This window comes from Caretta caretta, chromosome 2, assembly GCF_965140235.1.
Source record: "Caretta caretta isolate rCarCar2 chromosome 2, rCarCar1.hap1, whole genome shotgun sequence".
Classification (NCBI taxonomy): domain Eukaryota; kingdom Metazoa; phylum Chordata; order Testudines; family Cheloniidae; genus Caretta; species Caretta caretta.
In genome coordinates this window covers 235,415,982-235,439,562 of record NC_134207.1, presented here as the reverse complement: position 1 = coordinate 235,439,562, position 23,581 = coordinate 235,415,982, and the positions used below count along the sequence as shown (strand labels likewise).

The 23,581-nt window shown below is 40.5% G+C and overlaps 1 protein-coding gene across 4 annotated transcripts in view; it reads left to right on the top strand.

Moving 5' to 3' along the window:
- Positions 1-23,581, top strand: part of ARHGAP21 (Rho GTPase activating protein 21) — a 187,756-nt gene that overhangs the window by 84,548 nt on the left and 79,627 nt on the right. The gene's annotated exons all lie outside the window — the stretch shown is intronic.

Below are 23,581 nucleotides of genomic sequence, written 5' to 3'. Positions count from 1 at the left end.
GTTTGTTCTGGTGAAAGCAAGCCAGCACTTGGAGAAGTCAGAATATAAACCCAGTGCATAACATTGGCTGGAATTGAAATAAGCTGAAACATACCCACAAATGTGGCATGTAAATTTTAGAAAAATAGCTGCCTATAAACCTAACTATATGCCCCTCAGAATTTTAACAGTATTAATTTGTCTTCTCATCAGCTCTAGTATTCTGCCAGTCTCATTTTTCATTCCCTCTGAAATAAGACCTGTTGAACATAGTTTAGAGAGATTCAAGAAAATAAATGTATATGTAAAAGATTGTACACTGCACTTAATTTAGAGGAAAAAACCTTTTATCCATTTGTTTTTCTGCCAGTTTCCATTTTTTCCAGCCTTGTGTATAATTTTTTGCTCCCCCTTTATTTAATTGCAAATATTAACTTATTTTAGAAACCAGAGCAACATCCTGCTTAATTTAATTTTCCCTTTGGCACTTACTGTTGTCTATTCCCTGCTCCCTTCTTCCTCTGTTTTCTTTTTTCTTCCTTACAGTGATAAGTGGTTTTGATCTGTGTGAAGAATTTGGCTTGCAAATTAAGGGGGCCCAATCAGGCTTTCTTTGCTTACCTATAACTCCAATTGATTACTGAGGGATTTTAGGGAATGCAAAATATTTGATTGGGCCCAAAGCAAGTGACTGAACATAACATCAAGTGTTTGGATCAGCATTGAGTTTAATGTACAAATGCGGCTCTCTGAAGATGGGCACATTCCAATACTGATCTCTCTGGAGAGAAGCATGCTTTTTTTAAAGAGAGTTAAAAAGACATGATCTCAAATTGGTATTTTGTGTGTTTGATGTGTGTCTGTGGTGCCTCAGGAGCAGACTAGGGAAGGAACTGTGAATCTCCTTGGATCTCCTTTTCTTCTACTGGTCGAGAAGATTATTTCCTTCGTCCACCCCCTTACCCCCCGCCAGCTCAGCTGCATTGGCTAACATGTTATGGGCTGGAGCCAAGCCTGTGCTCAGTCTCTGAGCATCTATTCCGTGCCAACCAGTGCCAGAAAGGAAGTAACAGCCATATGGAGACTGTGTTTTCTCATCTGTGCTAGGATACAGCCTGCAGAGGAGAGTACCACCCCATTACTCCCTTGGCACAGGCGTACACAGCAAGGAACATCCTTGCCTTTGGTGCTGAAAGGAGTCAGTCCTGTGCATGGAACAAGTACAGAATATACAATAACAAATGAACCACCACCCTGAAACTAAATGCATTTGTTATTGACAAGGTGCTGCAGCACTCCCCCATGTGGTCATAGGGATAACCTGATCAGCTACAGGCTTAGATCAATATTTATTTACCTCAAATTTTGTTCATCCAAATAGTCTCCTGAGATCTGTTTCTCAGTGGCCTGTACCTAATGCTTCAGAGGGAAGGCAACAGTCCCAAAATTTACTCAGCCCATTGTATAATGTGGTACAAGGTGGGGACAAGATTCGTTTCCTGAAAGGATTGGTTAACAGTTTACACTAAAGTCATCAGATTATTTATTACAGCAACTTAATATGTACTAGGTGCCTTGCAATACACATCAAAGACATGAACCCTGCATTGGGAAGATATGTAATATTAGAGAGAGTGTAACAAGGAGTAGTAAGATGGAGTTGATAGAGAAGAAAAGGGTTAGCATCAGTAAGATAACATGGTTCCTCACAAGAACCAGCGTACAGCATAGTGAAGATTTGTGTGTGTGTAAGGAATAAAAAACACCTGCAGGTCTCACTGGGTAATTTCTTGTCAACTGCATGGATGAAATGGGCCCCTAAGAAAGGACTTGAATCAGGATAGGGAAGTGGCTTTATAGAGACGCTCAGGGAGGTTCTATGTAGCCAGGGACCATGGCTTTTTTGGGAAATGGTTTTGTGTGACAACTGGATGGATTGGATATTGGAGCTGGCATTGTAGAGACTAGTAAAATAAAGACAAGATTGGAAGGACTGTGGGACGTTATTGACATGATCAGATCAACTGGCAAAAGCGTGTGTTCTTAGCTATCCACTTTGCATGGATTATAGGGTGGTGATGTGGGAATCAGAGTGGGTGGATACAGTAATGAAGAAGGAAAACAATGAAAGCATGCACAAGAAGTTTGAACTGAAATAAAAGGTTGGTTATAAAGAATTAGTGGAAGAAGCAATGGCAAGATCTGGACTGTCTGGATGTATGGGGTAAAGGGGAGGCCTTGATGAAGATCCATAAATTATGTGCATAGCTTTTATTAAGAGTGGGTGGGTGGGGGGGAACAGTGCTTTTGAGAGAAGATGTGTAGTGGAAGAAGCCTGTGTACTCATGGAATTTTCTCAAGAAGCATTCAGCAGTGCAGAAAACGAGGAATCAAATACTTGGGGTGAACCAAAACAAAGGTTCAAGATCAGTGGGATGGCCTTTGGGAGAGAACGGCAAAGGAATCAAAACTGAAGGGGAGGGATTTGACTACAGAGTCAGAAGTGAGGAAGGGAAGTGAAAATAGGTCATGAATGGTGATTTGATGATCACAGAAGCAGTACGGGCAGAGTGCGTGGCATTAAATATGATTGTTTGAGGTCACGGTTATTTTTTAGCAAAAGTCAGGCAGATTGTAGGCAATAAACAAAAATCCAAGGAAGCCCACAACCTGTCCATGGTGGGGCTGACCGCCTGGCAGGAGGCTGAAGCCTGAGTCTCACTGCTTGTAGGGATAGGTGTGTATGTGCTTATAGCCCAGAGCTTTGCTGCCTGGGGTGGGGGTGGAGGGGCGCTGACAACCTGGAGCCCTGCCACTGCAGGGCAGTCTGACAGCTCAAGGCAAGGAAGTTACGGAGGTACATTAAAGTCACGGAATCCATGACCTCTGTGACGAAATCATATCCTTCAATATAAGTGGTGGGCGGGGCGGGGAGAAGAACACAGATGTGGAAAGATTAGAGGAGGGGCAGTATTAGCTGAAGATAAAGTTAAGGTGAATAGCCAGGCTTGCTTGGTATTTTATCTTAATATGTGATAGTGTTCATGTTCATACAGTGTTGCTAGAACATCCTTTAGTACCCTAAACAGTATAAGGCAGGACACTTGGTCCAAACAGCAGAAGTGTTGTTACTATTTCAGCATATTCTACACTGATATGACCTTAGACTTCAAGAAAAGCAAAAGGCACAGCACATTTTAGAGATCATCCTCGATTGTATTTGGGTTTTTTTGGATGGGATAGTTGAGGTTAAGATGTTGGATCTGCTTTCACCCAGGGTGCTCTGAAGTCTTGCTGCAAGAAAACTCAAGGCAGCCTGGAGGTGGACAAGCAGGTGGGTGCAGTTGCCAGAGCGAAAAAGGCTTCTGCAGTGGTGCCGAAGCAGTTTCAATTTTATGTTACCTGTTCCCAAAATAGGAGAAGACCTAGCATGCAGGGGCCCAAATCAGGACGCCTACACCCATACACTGTTTGTAATTGAATGAATTAAACAGTTTCATTTAATGTCTTAAAGTAGAAATTAGTAGCAAGTTTCTGTTAGGCAAGCTTTAAGCACGAAACTCATGTTAGTTTAGTAAAATTATGATGTGCCGAAATGAAGGTGTGCTTACATAGGCCTTTGTCATCGTAAATAAATGGCCTACCTAAGAAAGCAGGTAATTGAACGTGGGAAGTTACCAGAAGTTGCTTTTGCACGTGCAAATTGACGTATGTCTGAATGGTGGTAGGCTATCCCATCTGGGGATCACTCAGATTTGTTGTTTTATGGAACAGAGTTATTGGGAAAGATGTAACACAAAGGAGCCATCTAGTGGCAACTTCATTAAATAGGTTTAAGCTTAAGGAAGGGTTTTTTTGTTTTATATTAAGGCAGTATCACTTATGACTTTGCAGTAACATGCTTGCTTATTTTTCCTTTAGCATGTTTAGATTGCTTGGCAAGATAAGTTAGCAGAGTAATTTATAAAATACTTTTTCCAGAATTGGTGTTTTTAGGTTTCATGAGTATCATCAAAGACTCGAAAGGGATTAGGGGAGCAGCGTAATTAACACTTTTTTTGGTTGGGGTGGGGACAGGAAAAGTTAGTACAAAAACTTAGTGCAGAGGTTATGTAGATAGAGTACAGTATCACTGATTTGGAGAGAAATCTTTTTAAAACTGAAATTGATTAGGGTTAAATATTTTCTGCATAAAGATTTGACTTGTAGTTTTCTTAATTTAAAGGGTTAATTGTAAATATGAACTTTTTTTGAAGCATTCAGGTAGCATTTTCACTTGAAGCTTAACTTGATCAAAAATTAACCTAATGCTATATAGGGGGTCCGCAGTATACATCGGGGTTGCGTTCTTGAAAAGGGCAATGGATACATGGGGTCCCTGGTATACGTCTTCCCCCTTATCTGTCGTTTCGCGTATCCATCACTCCTCAATAGGAGAACGTGTTCCGATTCACATCGGTCCCGATCCACATATCCATCACGTCACCTAAGCACCCACAGAAAAGTCACGCAAAAGGTGAAGCAATGGATATGCAGATCGGGACTGACATAAATCGGAACATGTTCCCCTATTGATGAGTGAAGGAGATGCAAAACGACGGGTTAAGGGGAGACTTATACCAGGGACCCCCTTTAGTAGCTTTTGTTTCACTTATGCGAAGTGGATGGGCACCGTGCAAAACTGTCACATTGATTGGTGGAATATTTTTTTGAATGGAGGTCCTCCAGTTATTCACATTTTTTCTCTATTGTCAGGTCCCATCATCTTTTTATAAATAAAATAACTTCACCTTCCTGATACAGATGACGTATTGGGAACCTCAGAATACACAGATGACTTATTGGGAACCTCAGAATAGTAGAAATTTAGGGCTGGACGGGACTTTGAGAAGTCAACTCCAGCCCCCTGCTTTGTGGCAGGACCAAGTAAACCTTGACCATCCCTGAGAGGCGTTTGTCTAACCAATTCTTAAAAACCTCCAATGATGGGGCTTCCATAACCTCCCTTGGAAGCCTCTTGCTGTGCTTAACTACTGCTATAGCTTTTCCAAATATGTGCCTAATCTCCCTGGCTGCAGATTAAGCCCATTCCTTCTAGTCCTAGTTTGAGTGGACAGCTGTCCTCTTCATAACACCCCTTAACATATTTGAAGACTGTTACCATGTGCCCTCTCTGTCATCTTTTCTCAAGACAAAATGTGTCCAATTTTTTAATCTTTCCTCATCAGTCAGGTTTTCTAAGATGTTTGTCATTTCTGTTGCTCTCCTTTGGACATTCTCTAGTTTTTCCACATCTTTTCTAAAGTGTGGCACTCAGAATTGGACATAATACTAGAGCTGAGGCCTCACCAGGGCTTAATAGATCAGGACAATTATTTCCCATGTCTTACATACCACACTTCTATTAATACACACAAGAATATTAGGCCGTTGCAAAAAACACTTAAATTGTTTGCTCATATTCAATTTATCATCCACTGTTACCTCCCAGATCCTTTTCAGTGAAGTATTTTGTGCTTATCTTTATTGAATTTCATCTTGTTGATTTCAAACCAATTCTCCAATTTGTCAAGGTAATTTTGAGTTCTAATCTGTCTTCTAAAGTGTTAGCAACCCCTCCCAGTTTTTTGTCATCTGCAGATTATAAGCATATTCTCCTCTCTAAAATCCAAATAATTAATGAAAATACTGAATTGTACCAGACCCAGGACTTCCCACTAGATATGCCCTCCCAGTTTGACTTTGAGTACCATCTTCCAACCAGTTGTGCACCCACCTTTTCAACTACACATTTCCCTAATTTTCTTATGAGGTGCTCATGTGGGACTCGGTCAAAAGCCTTACTAAAATCAAGGTACATCACATCTTCTGCTTTTCCCCCATCCATTAAGCCAGTAATTCTGTCAAATAATTTGGTTAGGGCTCTAATACACATCTGGTGATTGCCATTGTTTAGTTAGCAACACGTTTTGTTGAGGATAGAGATAGGATGAGACAGAATGGCAGCTACTGTGTCAGATCATGCCCTGGTCTTCAAGAAATTCTTTTCAGAGTAGCAGTCGTGTTAGTCTGTATCTGCAAAAAGAAAAGGAGTACTTGTGGCATTTTAGAGACTAACAAATGTATTTGAGCATAAGCTTTTGTGAGCTACAGCTCACTTCATCGGATGCATGCAGTGGAAAATACAGTGGGGAGATTTATATACACAAAGAACATGAAACGATGGGTGTTACCATACACACTGTAACAAGAGTGATCAGGTAAGGTGAGCTATTACCAGCAGGAGAGCCGGGGGGGTGGGAGGGGGAGAGACCTTTTGTAGTGATAATCAAGGTGGGCCATTTCCAGCAGTTGACAAGAACCTATCCTTGCAACAAAGCCCGTTGCCAACTGTGTCCACATATCTATTCAGGGGACACCATCATAGGGCCTAATCACATCAGCCACGCTATCAGAGGCTCACTCACCCGCACATCTGCCAATGTGATATATGCCATCATGTGCCAGCAATGCCCCTCTGCCATGTACATTGGCCAAACTGGACAGTCTCTACGTAAAAGAATAAATGGACACAAATCAGATGTCCAGAATTATAACATTCAAAAACCAGTCGGAGAACATTTGAATCTCTTTAATTACTCGATTACAGATCTAAACGTGGCAAATCTTCTTCAAGAACAGACTCCAATGAGAGACTGCTGAATTGGAATTAATTTGCAAACTGGATACAATTAATTTAGGCTTAAATAAAGACTGGGAGTGGATGGGTCATTACACAAAGTAAAACTATTTCCCTATATTTATTCCCCCCCCCACGGTTCTTCAGATGTTCTTGTTAACTGCTGGAAATGGCCCACCTTGATTATCACTACAAAAGGTTTTCTTCTCTCCTCCTCCCCTCCCTCCTCCCCCCCCCTCTCCTGCTGGTAATAGCTTACCTTACCTGATCACTCTTGTAGCATCGGATGAAATGAGCTGTAGCCCATGAAAGCTTATGCTCAAATAAATTTTGTTAGTCTCTAAGGTGCCACAAGTACTCCTTTTCTTTTTGAAGAAATGCTTTGTTTGGTTCAGGATAACTTTGGACTTTCACAAAATTACCATTCCATTCTTAAAGATGTTACCCATTACAACACAAATGTCCCCGAAATGCCAAATCCATTCCCCATGTTAGGCCTCTATTTCAAATGGAGGGAACATTCCTGTGAACGTATTCATCTCAAAAAGCCTTCCACGTACCCCACTAGAAAACAGAAGTAGTCATCATAAACTATACTGTCCGTTGGCTAATGATTGTGCATAAGAATTTATAGATTTTTTTTAAAGACAAAAAGGACCATTAGATTATCTAATCTGAACCTGTATAACACAGGACATACAATTTTCCCCCTCCAGAGTGCCCAGTAACTTATGTTTGGCTAAAGCCTGTTTTCTAGAAAGGTAACCAGTCTTAATTTTGAAGATATCAAGAGATGGAGACTGTCACTTCCCTTCAAAGTTTGTTCCAGTCATTAATCATCTTCACTACTAAAAATGCGTGCCTTATTTCTAATATGAATTTGTTGGACTTTAATTTCTAGCCATGGTGTCAAAATTATGCCTTTCTCAACTAGATTAAAGAGCCTGTTAAGTACCTGGTATTTCTTCCTGTGAACTATAAGTGCAATATAATACAATCACATCAGTCTTCTTGTTGATTGAGCTCTTTAAATCTCAGTGTAAGGCATTTGTTTACAGCCCTCCCTACTCTTTTATTTATACATCCAAGGATTGCATTATCCACTTTTGCCACAGTTTTGCACTGGGACCTCATGCTTAGTTGCTTGTCTGGTATACCTCTTAACGCTTTTCAGGGTCACTGATTTCCAGTATGCCATCCCGTATTGTCTAGGTATGGCCTGCATACTTTGTTTCTAGATTTATAACTTTGCATTTGGGTGTATTAAAATTCATTTTGTTTGAATAGGCCCAGTTTACCAAATGATCCAGATTGCTGTATCAGCAACCTGTCCTCTTCATTTGCTTTCATCTGCAAATCTTGTCAGCAGTGACTTCCTGATCATTGATGAAAATGTTGAATAATGCTGGGGCTAACACTGATCCTTGTGGAACCCCACTAGAAAAGCCGCATTCTATGATGATTCCCCATTGACAAGTGCTTTTTCACATCTATCCAGTATCTATTTCTTAATAGAGGTGTCTGGAGGACAACAGGTTTGTTTTCAGGTGGCTTTTATGGTTTCAAAATTATTCATTTCACATTCATTCTTAATCCATTTAATGTGTTTTTATAGTATTCTATAGCACCAATTTTTTAAAATCAGAACATTGTGTAATATTAAGCCAAGTGCCTTACAAAATTAAGTATATTACATTTATGTAGTTCCTTTAATCAACCAAACATCTAATTGCATCAAAAAGTGAAATCAAGTGTGTTGGACAAGACTGACTTTCAACAAAACCATATTGATGTCAGACTAATGAGTTTATAATTACCCAGGTCATCCCTCTTTCTCTCTTTGAATATTGGCACAACATTAATACTTGTCCAATATTCTGGAATTTCCCTCGTATTCCAACTTTTTTTAAAAAATGTTTTCACTGGACCAGAGATCTCCTGAGCCACCTTTGAGTCTTGGGTGGAAGCTATGCAGGGCTGCTGACATAAAAAAGTCTTATCCACAATTAATGTAGTTTAATGTCCTCTTTAGTCAGTAATGGAGTGCACAGTGGTTCATCATCCTCATTATGAGTACATCATCCTGCTTCTTTCCAAATACAGAACAGAAATAACTGTTTTCCTTGAAAATCCTCAGAAAATTCAAGCTTTGCTCAGAGAATGTGCTGAAAATTTGGGGCAGATACAATGTGTGTTCTTTGGGTTTTATTTTTTTAAACAAAAAGTAGAGGTTGACTCCCGCTTCAAGTCCCTTTATAAGACATTCCATTTTCTTACCCAGGATTGATGTCAGACTAACATGCCTACAGTTACCCGGGTCACCTGATTTGCTCTTTTTAAATACTGGCACAACAAGTGTGAAAATCCAGAGTGGTAGCAAAGAAGTAGTAATCTGCTCCATAAATCTCTCAGGATTAAGCAAAATAACTTTCAGGATCTGTGTGCGCAAATAGTTCAGAGGTACAGGATCATTCCGTGAAATCCATTTTATAGCTTCTCCAGAAAATCTAAACAGTGTCTTCTCACGCGTGGGTTTTGATAAATAGGAAATGCAGACTGAGTCTGTGATTTCATATTGTTGAACACAATGATCCTTGCTCTGAGGCTAGCCACCACCATCATTTACATTTCCAAGGCTTCAGTCACATTTGATGGGTAAGTGTAATTACAGAGGTATACATGATACAAATTTTAATGTAATAGCACACAACAATCCTTCATTAGTCTTCATGAAGTTCACACATCAAGTAAAGTCTCATTTTAGTACTAACACACACTTTTGACCTAGGGTTAATTAATTACAGGGTACACATAATGTAGAAGTATTGTAATAGCAAACTACAGATGAAAACAATACAGTCAACATCATCTTTGATCTTTATCAGCATACGAGTGAATTAGTTTGAATGTATACTAACACTTCTTTGATATTCCCATACAAGTGAATTGTCCTGAAACTCTGGCACGTGCTGGCATCTGGCCTGTCAGCATCACATTGTGGACTGACCCCTCTAAAAGAGCTCGCTGTTGCATGGGGCAGGGAAAGGGTGGAAGATATACTGTGAATCAAGATATGTAAGACTTTAACAACATGCTATGGGATTGGATGTTAATAGGCATTAGTTTTCATTTTCCTGAATAGTGTGGGACGAAGTCACCTTTCAAAAGTTTGGAAATCACAGTGCTAATCCATACTATAAGAACCTCAGATAAGTGTTGTCATCTTTTTATATCTTTGAGAAAGTTGCTGATTATTTGGCGTTTGCCATCCCATGTTGATTAGCCATGGTTCTATCCACTCTTAAGTAATGTCATTGTGTGTTTTTACTATGGATATAGTTAAAATCAGTAAACAAGGAGTTTAGCAAGTGGAACGCTACTCTGTTGATATCCCTGGAGTGCTGGGGTATGTATACACTGCAGCTGGGAGCATGCCTACCAGTCTGCGTGGACAGACATGCACTAACTGGTCAAGTTAGTATGCTAAAAGTAGCAGCGTGGATGTAGCATGGGTGGCAGTACAGGCTAGCCCAGTGGTACTCCGCCAGGGATGTGCAGAGGTCTTCCGGGGGTACATCAGCTCATCTAGATATTTGCCCCGTTTTACAACAGGCTACATAAAAAAGCACTAGCGAAGTCAGTACAAACTAAAATTTCATACAATGACTTATATTGCTCTATATACTATACACTGAAATGTAAGTACAATATTTATATTCCAATTGATTTATTTTATAATTATAAGGTAAAAATGAGAAAGTAAGCAATTTTTCAGTAATAGTGTGCTATGACACTTTTTTGTATTTTTATGTCCGAGTTTTTCAGTGAGGTGAAACTTGGGGGTTTGCAAGACAAATCAGACTCCTGAAAGGGGTAAAATAGTCTAGAAAGGTTGAGACCCACTGGACTAGCCACCCAAGCACGAGCCTGCCTGACTCCCTGGGTATATGTCCTTACCGCAGTGGCCACACTACTTTTAGTGCGCTTACTTGACCAAAGCTAGCACTTTGTGTGCCTGGGCTGGAAAGTATGCTCCCAGCTGCAGTGTAAATGTACCCCTGATGTCAGCCTTAGCTTTTATTTTTCTATATTTTGATGGGATCTGTAAGCACCTTATTGTGTGGGGGACTAGGGAGAGTGGTTATTTTTCAAAAACTTCTGATATTTAATTTTCTGTCTACAAATAGACACAACTTTATGTGATGGCAGGGGTGTGTGGGTGTGTATGTATGAAATAGAAATACAATTTAATATACTTGGTGGCAGCTCTATTAGTGTCTGGGAGTCATATGTTCAGTGCTTCTTACAACCTTTTTTCATATGCTGTTCATTAGAAAATGATTAAAATGATTCTATCCTGAATTCACACTGTGACTGAAATGATTTAGTGCAGTAACTGCTGTGTGTGACAGGAATGACTAGCAAATATTTATATTATCCTTGTTCATTCACAACAGAAGTGTTTGAGCACAAATTTCACATGTTTAATTCACACAAGAATTCCTTGGACAGTTTACAGAATACTCATTGTCTGTTTGTACTCAAAAATTACTCCCCTGGGTTGCATTAATCCATAAATGTTTCTAAACAGGATTGTAACACTTTTTGAATTATTATTGCTATATATACTATAAGATGTACATCAGCTATACGCACTATATTGCAATTGCTGGATGTATTAAGTTTGGAGAAACAGAGGTTATGTTCTGATATCTCTACCAACAGGACAGAATGAGCATTTTGATTTTCTCACTTTAATTTTGGAAAGGTCAGATTTGTTGTCTTGGACTAATGCTAATAGAAGCTGTAGTTGACGAGGGAACAGTGTAAAGTGTCAATGCATGGATACTTAGGATATTTCATTTGATATATTCCACTAAAGCTATTCAGCATTTGGTTTTCTTTCTTTGACCTAAAATAATACTATTTTGAGATGATTGGCTCATAAATTATAAGTAAATAGTGATACGTGATTGGTCTTTCTACTGAATTCCTCCTTTAGCCTGAGAATTGAAAAAACTTATTTCGTTATATTATGGCACAAAAAAAAATTGAGGTTGGAAATTTAATTCCTACAAGATATTTTTGGTATTATATATTATATTTTTGGTATTCCATTTTCTTTCCTATTTTTGTGTAGCAGTATCCATAGCAACTACCATCATTTCAATTTCTCATCTTTTCCTAACAGTGAATGCTACCTGTAATATGCGAACTGCTCAGTTTACTCTCTTGTAAGGGAACACAGACTGACTAGCTACTATAAGACTTCATGTCTTTGATTTCCTTGGGATCTGTGGGTGCTTAGTACCCTAAAAATCAAGCTACTTACTTAAGAACCTAATTATTGATTTTAGGTGTCTACATTTAAGGTATTTAAGCTATAAAAATTCTAACTTGATATTTTAAGCCTGTGTTTTGGCTTTGGGCAGGTTCTGGTATGATAAACTAGAGAAAGTCAAGCGCTCTTTCTTGTTGGGAATATTAGTCTTCTGTATCGTTTCCTGTGTTTTCTTCTGCAGATATAGAAAGTTGACTTAACTTCATTCAGAACAAGAACTGCCACTGAATTCCACCCCCAAACTTTGTGGTTTTGCACTGATAGAATGCTTTTAAAAGTTAACCCATTGTATACTGTGCATGAACAAAAGACAATAGTGGTGAATGTAGGGGACAGAACGCTGAGGAAGAATTCATTATGTGGGAGTGAGTAAGTGAGGGAGTGCCCCTTCTGGATGAAAAGGAACTTGGAGCCTAGGAAAGGGGGAAGATGAGAGAGAATGATCACGACCTTATCCCAGACCAGACCATGTGGACCCTGCTGATGCTCACTAACAGCTAGTGTGGGGTAGATTCCCACCCTACCATGCTTGCCACAAACTAAATGTTTATGTAGACAAACCCTCTGTCATAATTGTAACATGTACACTTTATCCAACAAGGGAAAATAAATGTATGGTTTAGAGAGAATATCTGTATTTAAGAGCTCAAAGTGTGGAACACAAGCAATTTTTGTTGAAAAATCAAAAGACCAATGCCATACAGTTGCCACTTTAATGTGAAAAAAGATTTTTGGGGAGTGTGTGGGGGAAGTCTGTTAGGTATGCTATCTAGCAGCATGGTAGCAGAAGGGAAGATCTGTAACAAAAAATCAAGCTCTTAATTTTTTAAACTTCATACCGAAAATATTCAAAACTCCAAATCTGGCTTGAATCATAATAGAATATATTCACTTTGTCTGTCACGGAATTGGCATAAAATGTTTTCCTTCAGAATCATTTAAATGCTTTTTTTAACCTATGATATCTTCACTTATCTTCCTATTTTAGGGGCCTATCCCTTAGAGGTTATTTAGCAGGTGGCGCCAGGGCTTGGGGCTACGGGCTTCTGTCTGGCGGGTCCCCTGAAACCGGCTTGCAGATGCCTGGTTGAGAACTGCTGCTCTAGAGGGTGCGGGTGTGGATACATTTCAGAGGTGGAGTGCAGATGGCGGGTCGGTTACAAATTAAGTGTTGTGGATGTGGATCCAAATTTTTGTATCTACGGGGCTCTCCCCATTTTTCCAGTCTCCAGTGGCCTGATTAGAATGTGTGCACAGATTACAATCCAAGCGTTCTGATCTGTCTGGATTGTCTTACTGAAAAGAGAATAGGCTCTTACCAAAAGTGTACATTGCTGGGTATGAGGCACTAAAAATGAATGTCCTTGGATATGGTGTTAGGCATGCGTGCCAGTACATCACTGGTGTATAAATAAACCAAGAATAATCTTCTTTTTCCACTGGTGATGAAATAACATTCCTATGGCAACTGCAGAAATTGCTTAGATAGAAAAGTAATATTACAAGTGTCTACAATCTATTTTTAGCTTTTTAAATGTAATCTACTTCTTGAAAAATAAGGAATACTCACTTGATATCCCTCTGCAGACCACCAGCAAGTGCACCCATAGACACTGCTGGTCCTCAGACTGCAGTGTAGGAACCATTTACTGAACAGTTTACTATTACTCTTCATTTGCCAAGTAAGCAGTTTTGTATATGATTGCAAACATCAAGAGATCAATAACTGTAAAACATGCATAACTGGAGGACTCTATGGCCCTCCACTCATTGGATAAAACGCAGCTTCCCAAGAGCCAGTGCACTCTGCAATGCCGGATTGTATGGGGTGCAAGCTGCATAGATTTTTTTATAGAGCCCAGATTTTTATACATCTGCTTGGCAGTATGCTTGGGGAGGAAGTGAAACTGGAGGGTCCATTTGCATAGATTTTTGTTTTTTAAATGGCTCTCCCTGAGTCAGAGGATTTTGTGCATAAAAGCCCAGGTAGGCTAATTTAGCTATGGGACTTAAGTAGGCTCTATGTATTTGGCCCTATGCCAAACTGGTCCCAATTGAAGGTCATTCCAGATGTTGCTTATAAACCTTTAAAATCCTCGGTTCTCTTGCCGGTAGTTTACCTTTGTGATACTTTTTCTCTGGCTGGAAATAAACTTATTAGAGACTAATTACAAGGCAACTCTGTGAATCGGATGACAGCAATAGCACAACATATGGTTGATCCTGCTTTACATCTGGCATCTCAAAAGATGGCCCTGTCCCAAACAGTGTACCAAGAAAGATTATCCTTGTTGTCAGGGTTGTGACAGAGCAATGTGAGAAATTTATTGTCTGTTGTCTGGTGGTGAAGGAAGTGATTGCTGGTAGCCTCAGCTGATCAGCTCATAGATAATATATGAAGCTGTTAGATCAGGTAGGGTTACAGGAAATATTGTTTAAAAGAAACTTCCGACCTAATCTTAGTTGGCCCTCATCCAAACCAAGGTGGCTGACTAATTCAGGAGATACAAAAATCTCATGGTTATTCCTTTAACTGTGGCCTCACTGTAATTTAGGGAAGGCACTAGCAAATCTTATGAGACTGAAGATTCCCAGTTAGACTGTTACAAGATTTTTGTGTAAAATTACAAGAGAGAACTTCACAGCTTTTCCTAGAAAGGACTAAGTGGATCCTCTCGCTTCTCAACATAAGCTGTTTTTCTGTGTTATCTGTCCCAGTCTTTGTTACAGACTTTATTCCTTGTGTTTCCTTAGGTTTCTTTTCCCAGCTCTGGTAATTTAATGTGTTTTTTTTAAAGTGACTCCCCTAATGTTATGGGAATCAATACTATACTTATTAAGCAAAAGAATCCTTGTTGAATACCTGTGACTGTTTTCTTGGATTTTATTCCTGGTGGCATTTAAACCTGTCATTAGAATGACAGCATTGTAGAATGATTTTTCCTCCGTAAGGGCTCCTCTTCATGCACTGTCAGCTTGTTATCTACACTCAGTTAACTCCTCTGGAGTTTAGTGAGGGCAGTCACAATGCAAAACAAAACTTGAGCAGTGCAGAGTGTTACGTATTAGCAGCATAAGAAACATGAGTTCTCACTGCTGTATTTGCTCAAGTGTCAGCAGCACTCAGGCTACAACCTACACTATCTGATGGGCCAGTTGGGTCCAATTTAAAGCGCCATTTAACTTGAGCTGGAGATTTGTGTGTGGCCAGAGTTGGGTTGGGGGCAATGCTTGAATTAATCCACACGCTAATGCTGCCATGAAGGTGAGCCCTGACTGAGCCAGAGGGAATGCAGATTCAACACACACAATCCTTAGACCACCCTAAAAGAGAATCCATCCAATTATGATGACTGAAATCCAATTCATTTTAAGTTGTCAGTAGTTTGTAAGAAGATCTAACTTTAAGGCTCTGTCATGAAGAGCAGAGAGCTAAAAGTTGTGTGCTCAGAGGGAGTCAGGGTAAACTGGGGTCATGCTGCTGTCACACTCCAGCAGAGGGTGTCTGAACTCAGGGAAGATGAGGGGTTGTATAAGATACGTCCATTGTGATGCTGGTGCAAAGAGCAGATCTAACTATGAGTAAGTAAGTTTGAGATCAGTGAATGCCCTCTTTAAGCTAATTTTTTATTTCTCTAAAGAAACTGATTTTTTATTTGTCTGCATGTTCTTTATAAACTACCAGCTTTTCAAGTGCACTGCAGTTTCACTACTGTGAAATGCAGAGTCCCAAAACTGTGCATGTGACACTTGGAAAAAGATGTAATTTTTTTTTGCTCTGGGAATAGGAGTTAAATAAAGGAAAACAATTGCCATTCATGTAAGATGTATTGAAACTTTGATTATCTTGTTTATGGATAACTGAGTGACTTTAAACTTCAAACAAAAAGAGCAGAGAACTTTGATCTATGGTACAGGAAGTCTCTTTTAGATGACCTAACATAACTGTATGTGTGGGGAAAAAAAACAGTATCAATTTACCTATGTTAGGCACGTCACTTTTTTTAATGAAAAATGAGGAAGGGCAGCACGTGAAGGAACTGGAATTTAAATGTCTGATACCTAAATTAACCTTGGCAAACAGTAAAAACAATTATTTGGATTTGGGTAACCAGTACTTTCCATGAAGGTCTCTTGATGTATGTTTGTACATTATCTTTTAAGGTTATCTTAAATTGAAGCTATTGTTTGTCGGTCTTCACTGTGCAAGGCTTTCATCTGATTTAATTACTGCTCTATAAAAGTTCAGAAAAATACTTTCCACTCAGCTGACTCACCTCTTGCAAGCAATTTTATTCAAACTATTTAAATAAGGCTAACTTTAAAAGCCAATTTCCACATAGTTTAATTGACCTTCCCAAATCATGAAGGGGCAGGAGCCTTCTAGTGCATTTGCTTGCTCTGCTTTTGTGATAATTTGTGGCCAAACTCAACATTGGGACCATAAATATAATTGTTTGGAGGATTTTTGCATATCAAAGCAATGCAAAGGCAAATGTGGTAAGGGAAAAATAGTTGTCGTATTCAAAAGAGAAATGTACACATTTGTCCAGCCAAGCTCAGTTCCTTTTTACTTCTGTATTTTTATAACCCATGATACATTGAGGCTGAACAATTTATCAAATGAACAGTTTCCAAATGACCCACATGTTTAAAAATATGGTTCATGCTGAGGGGTTGGAACCATCTAGAAAACAGTGACTCACAAGTACTCTCACTCTCTTGCAGGTTTGAGTGTTCTTTGTGGAGACTTGTAAGGGACAATGACTCCAACTGTCCTCGGTTCCTTTTTACTATTTATGTGAGGTCTTGGCAAAAGTGGGGAAGGATGTTGTGTAAGTGTGAATGTGTAGAGGCAGTACACTCAGACAACTCCAATAACAGGTTAATAGTCTTTCGTTCATGTGACAATAATCAATGTACCTAGTGCCAGTTTGAAAAATTGTAAGAGAGTTTGCTTTAGTCTTTGCTACAGGACAGATTGTTCTTAATTTGTGGGCGAGGGAGGGCAGATGGAGCTCATGCTAGAAAATCCTTGCATCTAATATACTGAGAAATTCTGTGTGCTGCATTACATAGTGTGAATTATATTTGCAAACCTTTCAAGACAGTGGGTCAATTGTGAAATTCAGGGCTTTCTTTTTTGTGCTTTGATATCTTAATGTTCACTTGAAAAGGGTCAGTAGTACTTACTACAAGTCCTGTAGTTGAATTACTTAACAAGAAGTTACTTGCCTAGTTCAGCCTAAATGGACAGTGTAAACACAAACCTGTAATTTGGTTTATAACACTAAGTGCTTTCACATTTTTATAGTTTAAAAAGATACTTAATATAATCCCTTTCATTTGATTTGGTGAGTTAGGATTGTATCTCCAGCTATTTCTTAAAAAAGAAATTCTGTATTTCTAACTTTGTTAGGGTTGTAATTTAAAATGCAAACATACAGTATTTTGAGGCATACACTTCCTGCAAAGCTCATGTCTGTTATTAATGGGAAGCAGTTTTCGTTTGTGTCCAAACGTATAGCAGACTAAAGAGAACTGAAAAGTATGCATTTCCCAGTGTAAGCCTAGAAAATGTACAACATTCTTTCGTCTCTAATAAATAAAGCTGTGTATTCCTGCTAAGTGTCCTGTGTATAAAGCTACTGCATATATTAAACATAATAATATATTTACAAAAATTAAGATAGATTTTTGTAAATTTTCAGTAGGATTGCCAATTTTGGTTGGATGTATTCCTGGAGAGCATCACAAGACATAATCTTTAATTAAAGATTAATTCCTGGAGACTCCGGGCCAATCCTGGAAGGTTGGCAACCCTATCCTTCAGTGTTTCTCAAATGTGGCCACCGTGGCTGCACGAGGCCACCAGGGGCTTTTCTTGAGGCCACAGCTTCCTGGGTGGTGAATGGGGCAGAGGGGTGGACAGCAGTGTCCCTTCCCCCAGGGCCACCAGCAAGGGTTTGGGCCTTGCTCCCGCTGGAGGCGCACACGCTGGGGGAGCAGGCAGGCAGTGAGTTCCCCACCTTCCCGGGGCGGTGGGCTTGGGCTTCAGCCACAGGGTGGTGAGTGGCAGGCTTCAGCTGTGGGGCTTCAGGCTCCATCTCTGGGCCCTGGGTGCAGGGCTTTGGGCTCTGTTGCTCAGCCACCCAGCGGCAGGCTCCAGCCTGTGGGGCTGCGCGGCAGTGGGCTTCATCCCTGGCCTCACCTTCTCCCGCCACCCCGATGGTCCCTGTTGCATTTCCTAGCCTGCCATCCATTCCTCCATCATCCTTGGCCCTGCTGTCTCCCTATCCGCCTCCCCATCAGGGTTTAATTTGTCTCCCAAGTCTGCTGTGAAAAGTGATATTTGTGTGTTTGTTAATATCACTTTCACAGCAGACTTAGTAGCTAGCTGGGAGGCTGTGAAAAGTAATATTAACATACAAGCATCACTTTTCACAGTAGCAGACTTACTAGCCAGCAAGTTTAAAAAAATAAAATGAAATAAAAAGCAACCCAAAAAGCAAAAGAAACAACTAGAACAAAAGACAAGAACGTGCAAAGCATCGTATTTGTGTTTCTATTCTGTCCAGTAAAGAACAGAGACGAAGTGTACGTTATTTTTGTTGAGTCTGAAAAAAAACCCCATCCCCTACATAAATAAATTACAATGATTTGGACATGTATATGTGCATATTTGTTTTTCCTAAAGTTAATTAAACATTTTAGGAAAAATTGTCAGAGCAGCCACCAGCAAGAGTTGGTGGCCGCACTCTGAGGCCACCAAAAATTTGTGAGAACCCCTATTTAGTGGTAACATTACCTAGACAATTAGCTCCCCCCCATGCCTTGTAGAATGCTGTAAATAGCTTGTTCATCTGTGATATCCTGATATTTAGTCTTGCTAAATTCTTACTTAAAGCAGAATACAGAGTAACTTTGGGTCTCTAGTGGAACATACACTTTTTTTCCCTGTGTGATCTTTTGGTCTTGTTTGGATTCTGAGGTTCTGTGATCCTCTGTCTTGTTGTTATGCATTATTCAGTATGTCTTCACTTCAGGGAACTTTCTGGTGGTGCCTTGTAATTGGCTTTATTTAAATTATTTTTTCCCCAAACACAAAAAGCCACGGATATTTCCATGTTTGTGTTCTCCCTCCCTGCCCTTCCTCTCCCCACCCCTCCAGTCTGTTGTTACTTTAATTCAATGTCTGAAAGCACCCCTATTGTGATTTGGGTAGTCTTTTACTGAATCTTGTTGTGTTAGAGCTGCATGAGATGTGAAATAGTTACTTGTGCCATTGGATTTAGTATCACAATCTCTACTATTTTGTGTTTTTATGGAAAAGAATTCATATTGTGGATAGCTTAGAACATCAGGACAGTTTTATTCTTTGCAGCATAACCTGTTGAGACTCTCCCACTTAATATATGGGCACATTTTACAAGTTCCAGTAACTTGTTGCAATTCGTTGAGTCTCATTTCTGGAGGACTCTTATCCTGACCTCTGTCTTGGGTGCAGATTTGGTGGTGGCTTTTGGAAACTGGGAGCCAGTGTACCTTTTGGTGTCAAGTTTATGCTTCAACCTGGTCTATGTTTGCCTTACAATTTCAGTTAAATGCAATTTATTTAATGCAGTTCTCTTGCAAGTGTTGAGTTTATGGTATAGGTTTTCATTGCTCTTTCCATAACTTCTGCCACTAATGTCTCCGACATTTGATCTGCTTGTTATATTTTAACCTTCAATTTTAATATTGTCATTAGACTCTCATTTCATAGCCGGAGCCCCGAATACTCCTTGACACAGTGGGACCAATTTTCTCAATGGCAATATTAACTTATTTGTTTGCAGCAAAATATCCCTCATTTCCATGTCTACAAAAATAGACAGCTATGTCTTGTTGACATAAGATTTCATGGTCCGTGTCTTCACCATGACTGTTCAAAAGGATATGTTTTTTGTTATGGACTTCAAGCAGCATAGTTCCACTCTTGAGGCTGTCCAGCTCAGAACCTCCTTCTCCTCATGTATTCCAGGGAAGGGAGGAGCTTATAGCTGGCTTCAGCACCTTCTATACGCAGGCCTTGACTGATAGACTCTTCTTCAGGTGACTGAGGTGGCCAGCCTATACTTATCTCTATACTTATCTCTTCTACTCCCTAATTACAAGCTGAACTTCAGTTCCCACTCCCCAGTGTCCTACTGCCTCACTCCATGGAATAATGCATATAGAATGGACTGTAGCCCAACACATTCCCCACCCTCCCCACAAGGAAACCTGCAGAGCAAGCATCAGCTGAAGGCAGGTCCCAGCACAGCAGGGAGCTAGAAACCAAAATGTTGGGCACATGGCTGGTGGATTCTGTGGCAGAAGTACTGAATTCTGTGGCATCTTGGGGAAAAAGCTGGCTAATGCTGGCATGTAATTATAGCATCCATAAGCCCTGGTTTGAAATGAATGGGCCAAGTCGCACCTCTCAGAGCTATTGTTTTAGGTTCTCTGTAGATGAGAGGTGTTTTGGGTTCTTTTAAAAAAGTTTCTTTTGGTTGAAGCAAACCGGCCAGAAATGCAAACCAATATAAACCAAAGGAAACTCTTTTGAAAATGGAAGTTGAGTTTCTGTGGTGAATTTCTGCAGCAAATTCCACTGATCAAGGAATACTCAGGTCGGTACCTGACCATTAATAGAAAAGAATGTGGGATTTCCTTTTACTATGTTAGCCATTCATAGACCATTACAAGGTGAATGCTTCTTAATCCATGCTAAATGATAAAGAAGTGTTTTGTTACAAATTTCCAAGTTCTCAAAGGGCATGACTTTGGTAACCCAGTGTGGTCTTGCCTAGTTAACTTACCACCCAAGTTAAATCTGCTAAGGACTGCTTGAGAATTACTTGGGTTTCTGGTATCAAATGAGATGTGGACTTTTAGATATGAACTGCTAATTTGCTTGGTGAAAATTCTTTTAGTTCTGACTCTCATGGCGCTCAGTCAAATAGTCTGTTGTTCTTTTGGAGTCCATTTATAGAGTTTAGATTTCATACTGTATTTATTAGGTTTGATTCATTATATTCTTCAGACCTTTGAGTCACAGTTTCACTGGAAGATTTTTCTTTTCTCATCACTGGGATCTCTCCATGCCTACCACCAATCCAGTCAAAACGACACATTTCAACTTCCAGCCTCTGGTAAAGGAGTGGATGGTATTCCCTTCAGAGCTGACCAGTGTCAATCAAAAGGTCTTTTTATGCAAATTCTAATCCCCCCCTGGCCCCCCCCCCCACTGAGAAGTATTGAAATGCACTAGTAGAGGGAATATGCCCACTCGTTACTGGATGGGAATTGCATGCTTGCATTTTAAATGACTTGTCTTGAAAATGGACCTTTTGTGTTTTCAGTGGAAATTCATTGAAAATGGAAAGTCTGCTTTTGTGTAATTGATACTTTTTAAGTAGTGAGATGGTGGAGCTAGTTGAATTAACTGGCTGAGAGTGCCAGTGTCTCTAAGGGAAAAGTCGGTTCATGCATTGTGGAAGGGTACAGACCCTCCCGTGATCTCAGTTGGCGGAAGGAGTTGATCAGTTTTTTTTTAATTTTTGTTTTTTTTGTTTTTTTTAAGTTTCTAAATGTCCTGCAGGGGCAGACAATGAGTTTATTATTTGAGAATTGTCCTCTACCCTTGCTATTTATCCAGGTTTTCTAAAGGCACCCATCACTGTAGTTTCCAACAACCTCCCAAAGAGTTAAAAACCAAACATGCAAATGCTACATGGCCTAATTTTATTGCTTTATCCCCTCTTTGCTCTCCTCCTACTCTGTGTCCCCTTTCTCTTTTTTCTTCTTTTCTTTTTTCTCTAGTTCTGATTCCTCTCTTCTTTGCTGTTGGGAATATGGAAGAGCTAAGATGAAGAAGAGAGTTTTACACTTTTCTGAAAGAGATCTGATTTCTGGTTACTCTATTAGGTAGTAAGCTTCAAAGCTTTTGCCCTCTTCCTACGAGTCCTGTCCTCTCTTCTTACATCCTTCACTCTTAAGGATGACCGCTTTCATCGTTACTTCTTGATTAATGTAGGTACCGAGGGAGATTACTACTCAGCTAGTTTCTCAATTATCTTGATCAAGAATGGGAATTTGGATGCTGGGATGGTAATTGATAAGGCCTGAGTCAAGAGAAGGTTTAAAAATATGTGGCATTAAGACATGCTCTAATCAAAGGTGCCCTCATTAAAGGTGGCATTTGATGATTTTTACCAGTAAAGGTGCCAGATGCATCTTTCCACAGCCACAGTGATCATGGGTCTGTGTGATGGGTGTACCAGGCTCAGAGGCCCCCTGCTGCAGGCCTCAGGGTCCTACCACACCCTGTCCCCAAAAAGGAGCAGTGGAACTATCCTCCAAGTGGCCTAGAGAGGCTACGTGGGAAGCAGCAAATCAGAGGGAGGCTGCAGGACGCAGCCAGTCCAGGTCCAGAAGGCCCATACAAAAGGAACTGCGGTAGAGAACAGGAGGCAGTTTCTGCTTGGAGCCATAGGAGCAAGGATGGTGTTCCTGTCTGGCTGAAAGGACTGCAGAACCTCAAACAGATCAGTTGCTGTCAGGGACCGGGGGAGCAAGGAGGAGCTCCTGGCTGGTTGCTGGAACTTGGTAGCTGAAGCCCTAAGGTAAGGATGAAGGGGTCATGGAGAAGTGGCCCAAGAAATTGTAGCAGCATCGTGACTAGTCAAAGGGATGCAGCGGGTGGCTGATATTTGTAGGGTCCCTGGGCTGGGACCCAGGAATGGTGGGCAGGCCCAGGTTCCCACCAGCCACAGTGGCGGAGGGGCTAAATCCTTGAGGAGGGAGTTGAACTGATCCCCAGAGAAGGGATTGAAGACCTTGAAGAGGGTCAGTGATATTGGACTTTAGGGACTTTGGTACATCCCCAGAAGGGGACCTGAACTGTTTAGCGACCCAGCTGGAGAACTGGGGTCAGAGAAGGGCCCAGAGAGGGTGAAGATGTCTCCAGGGAGGGAGCCCTGAGGGCACAGACCCATACCAGGGCCAGGACTGTTTAAAGACTGAGCCCAGGGAGGTATACAGGAAGAGCCGTTCCACCCGAGGGATACTGAGAGGCCTATGTTGGGCTCTTTATCCCGGAAGGGGTTTGTTTTGTTTGTGTTCCATATGTAGACTGTGTGCGACTTGGCTGGAGGGCTGAGTTACAGAAGACCTAGCACAATTACAGAGACTGAGTGGAGGCACATGCACTTGGCCAGGGGGCACTCGCAAGAGGTGCGTGCCACTCTGTTATAGTGTGAATCACTGGTAGTGGTGTAGATTTCTTCCAGCACTCTAGTGTCTTGCTCAGGGAAAATACTGAATGCTGTAAAGAGGGGAGGTTCTGTCTTAGCATGTGACTGCTGCTGTCTGGAGAGGGCATGTGGGATTTATTTGATCTTCTCTGAGAAGCTTGTCGATAGTTATTCATATGGAGTGGAGCTGGCTTCTGAGTTTGTGTGGATGCAGTCTGAACTGAGACAGTCATTCACAGACCATTAAAATTCTGCAGTGCAGGATTTAGCTGCTGCAGTGGCAGAAGAGAAGAGAGATTTTAG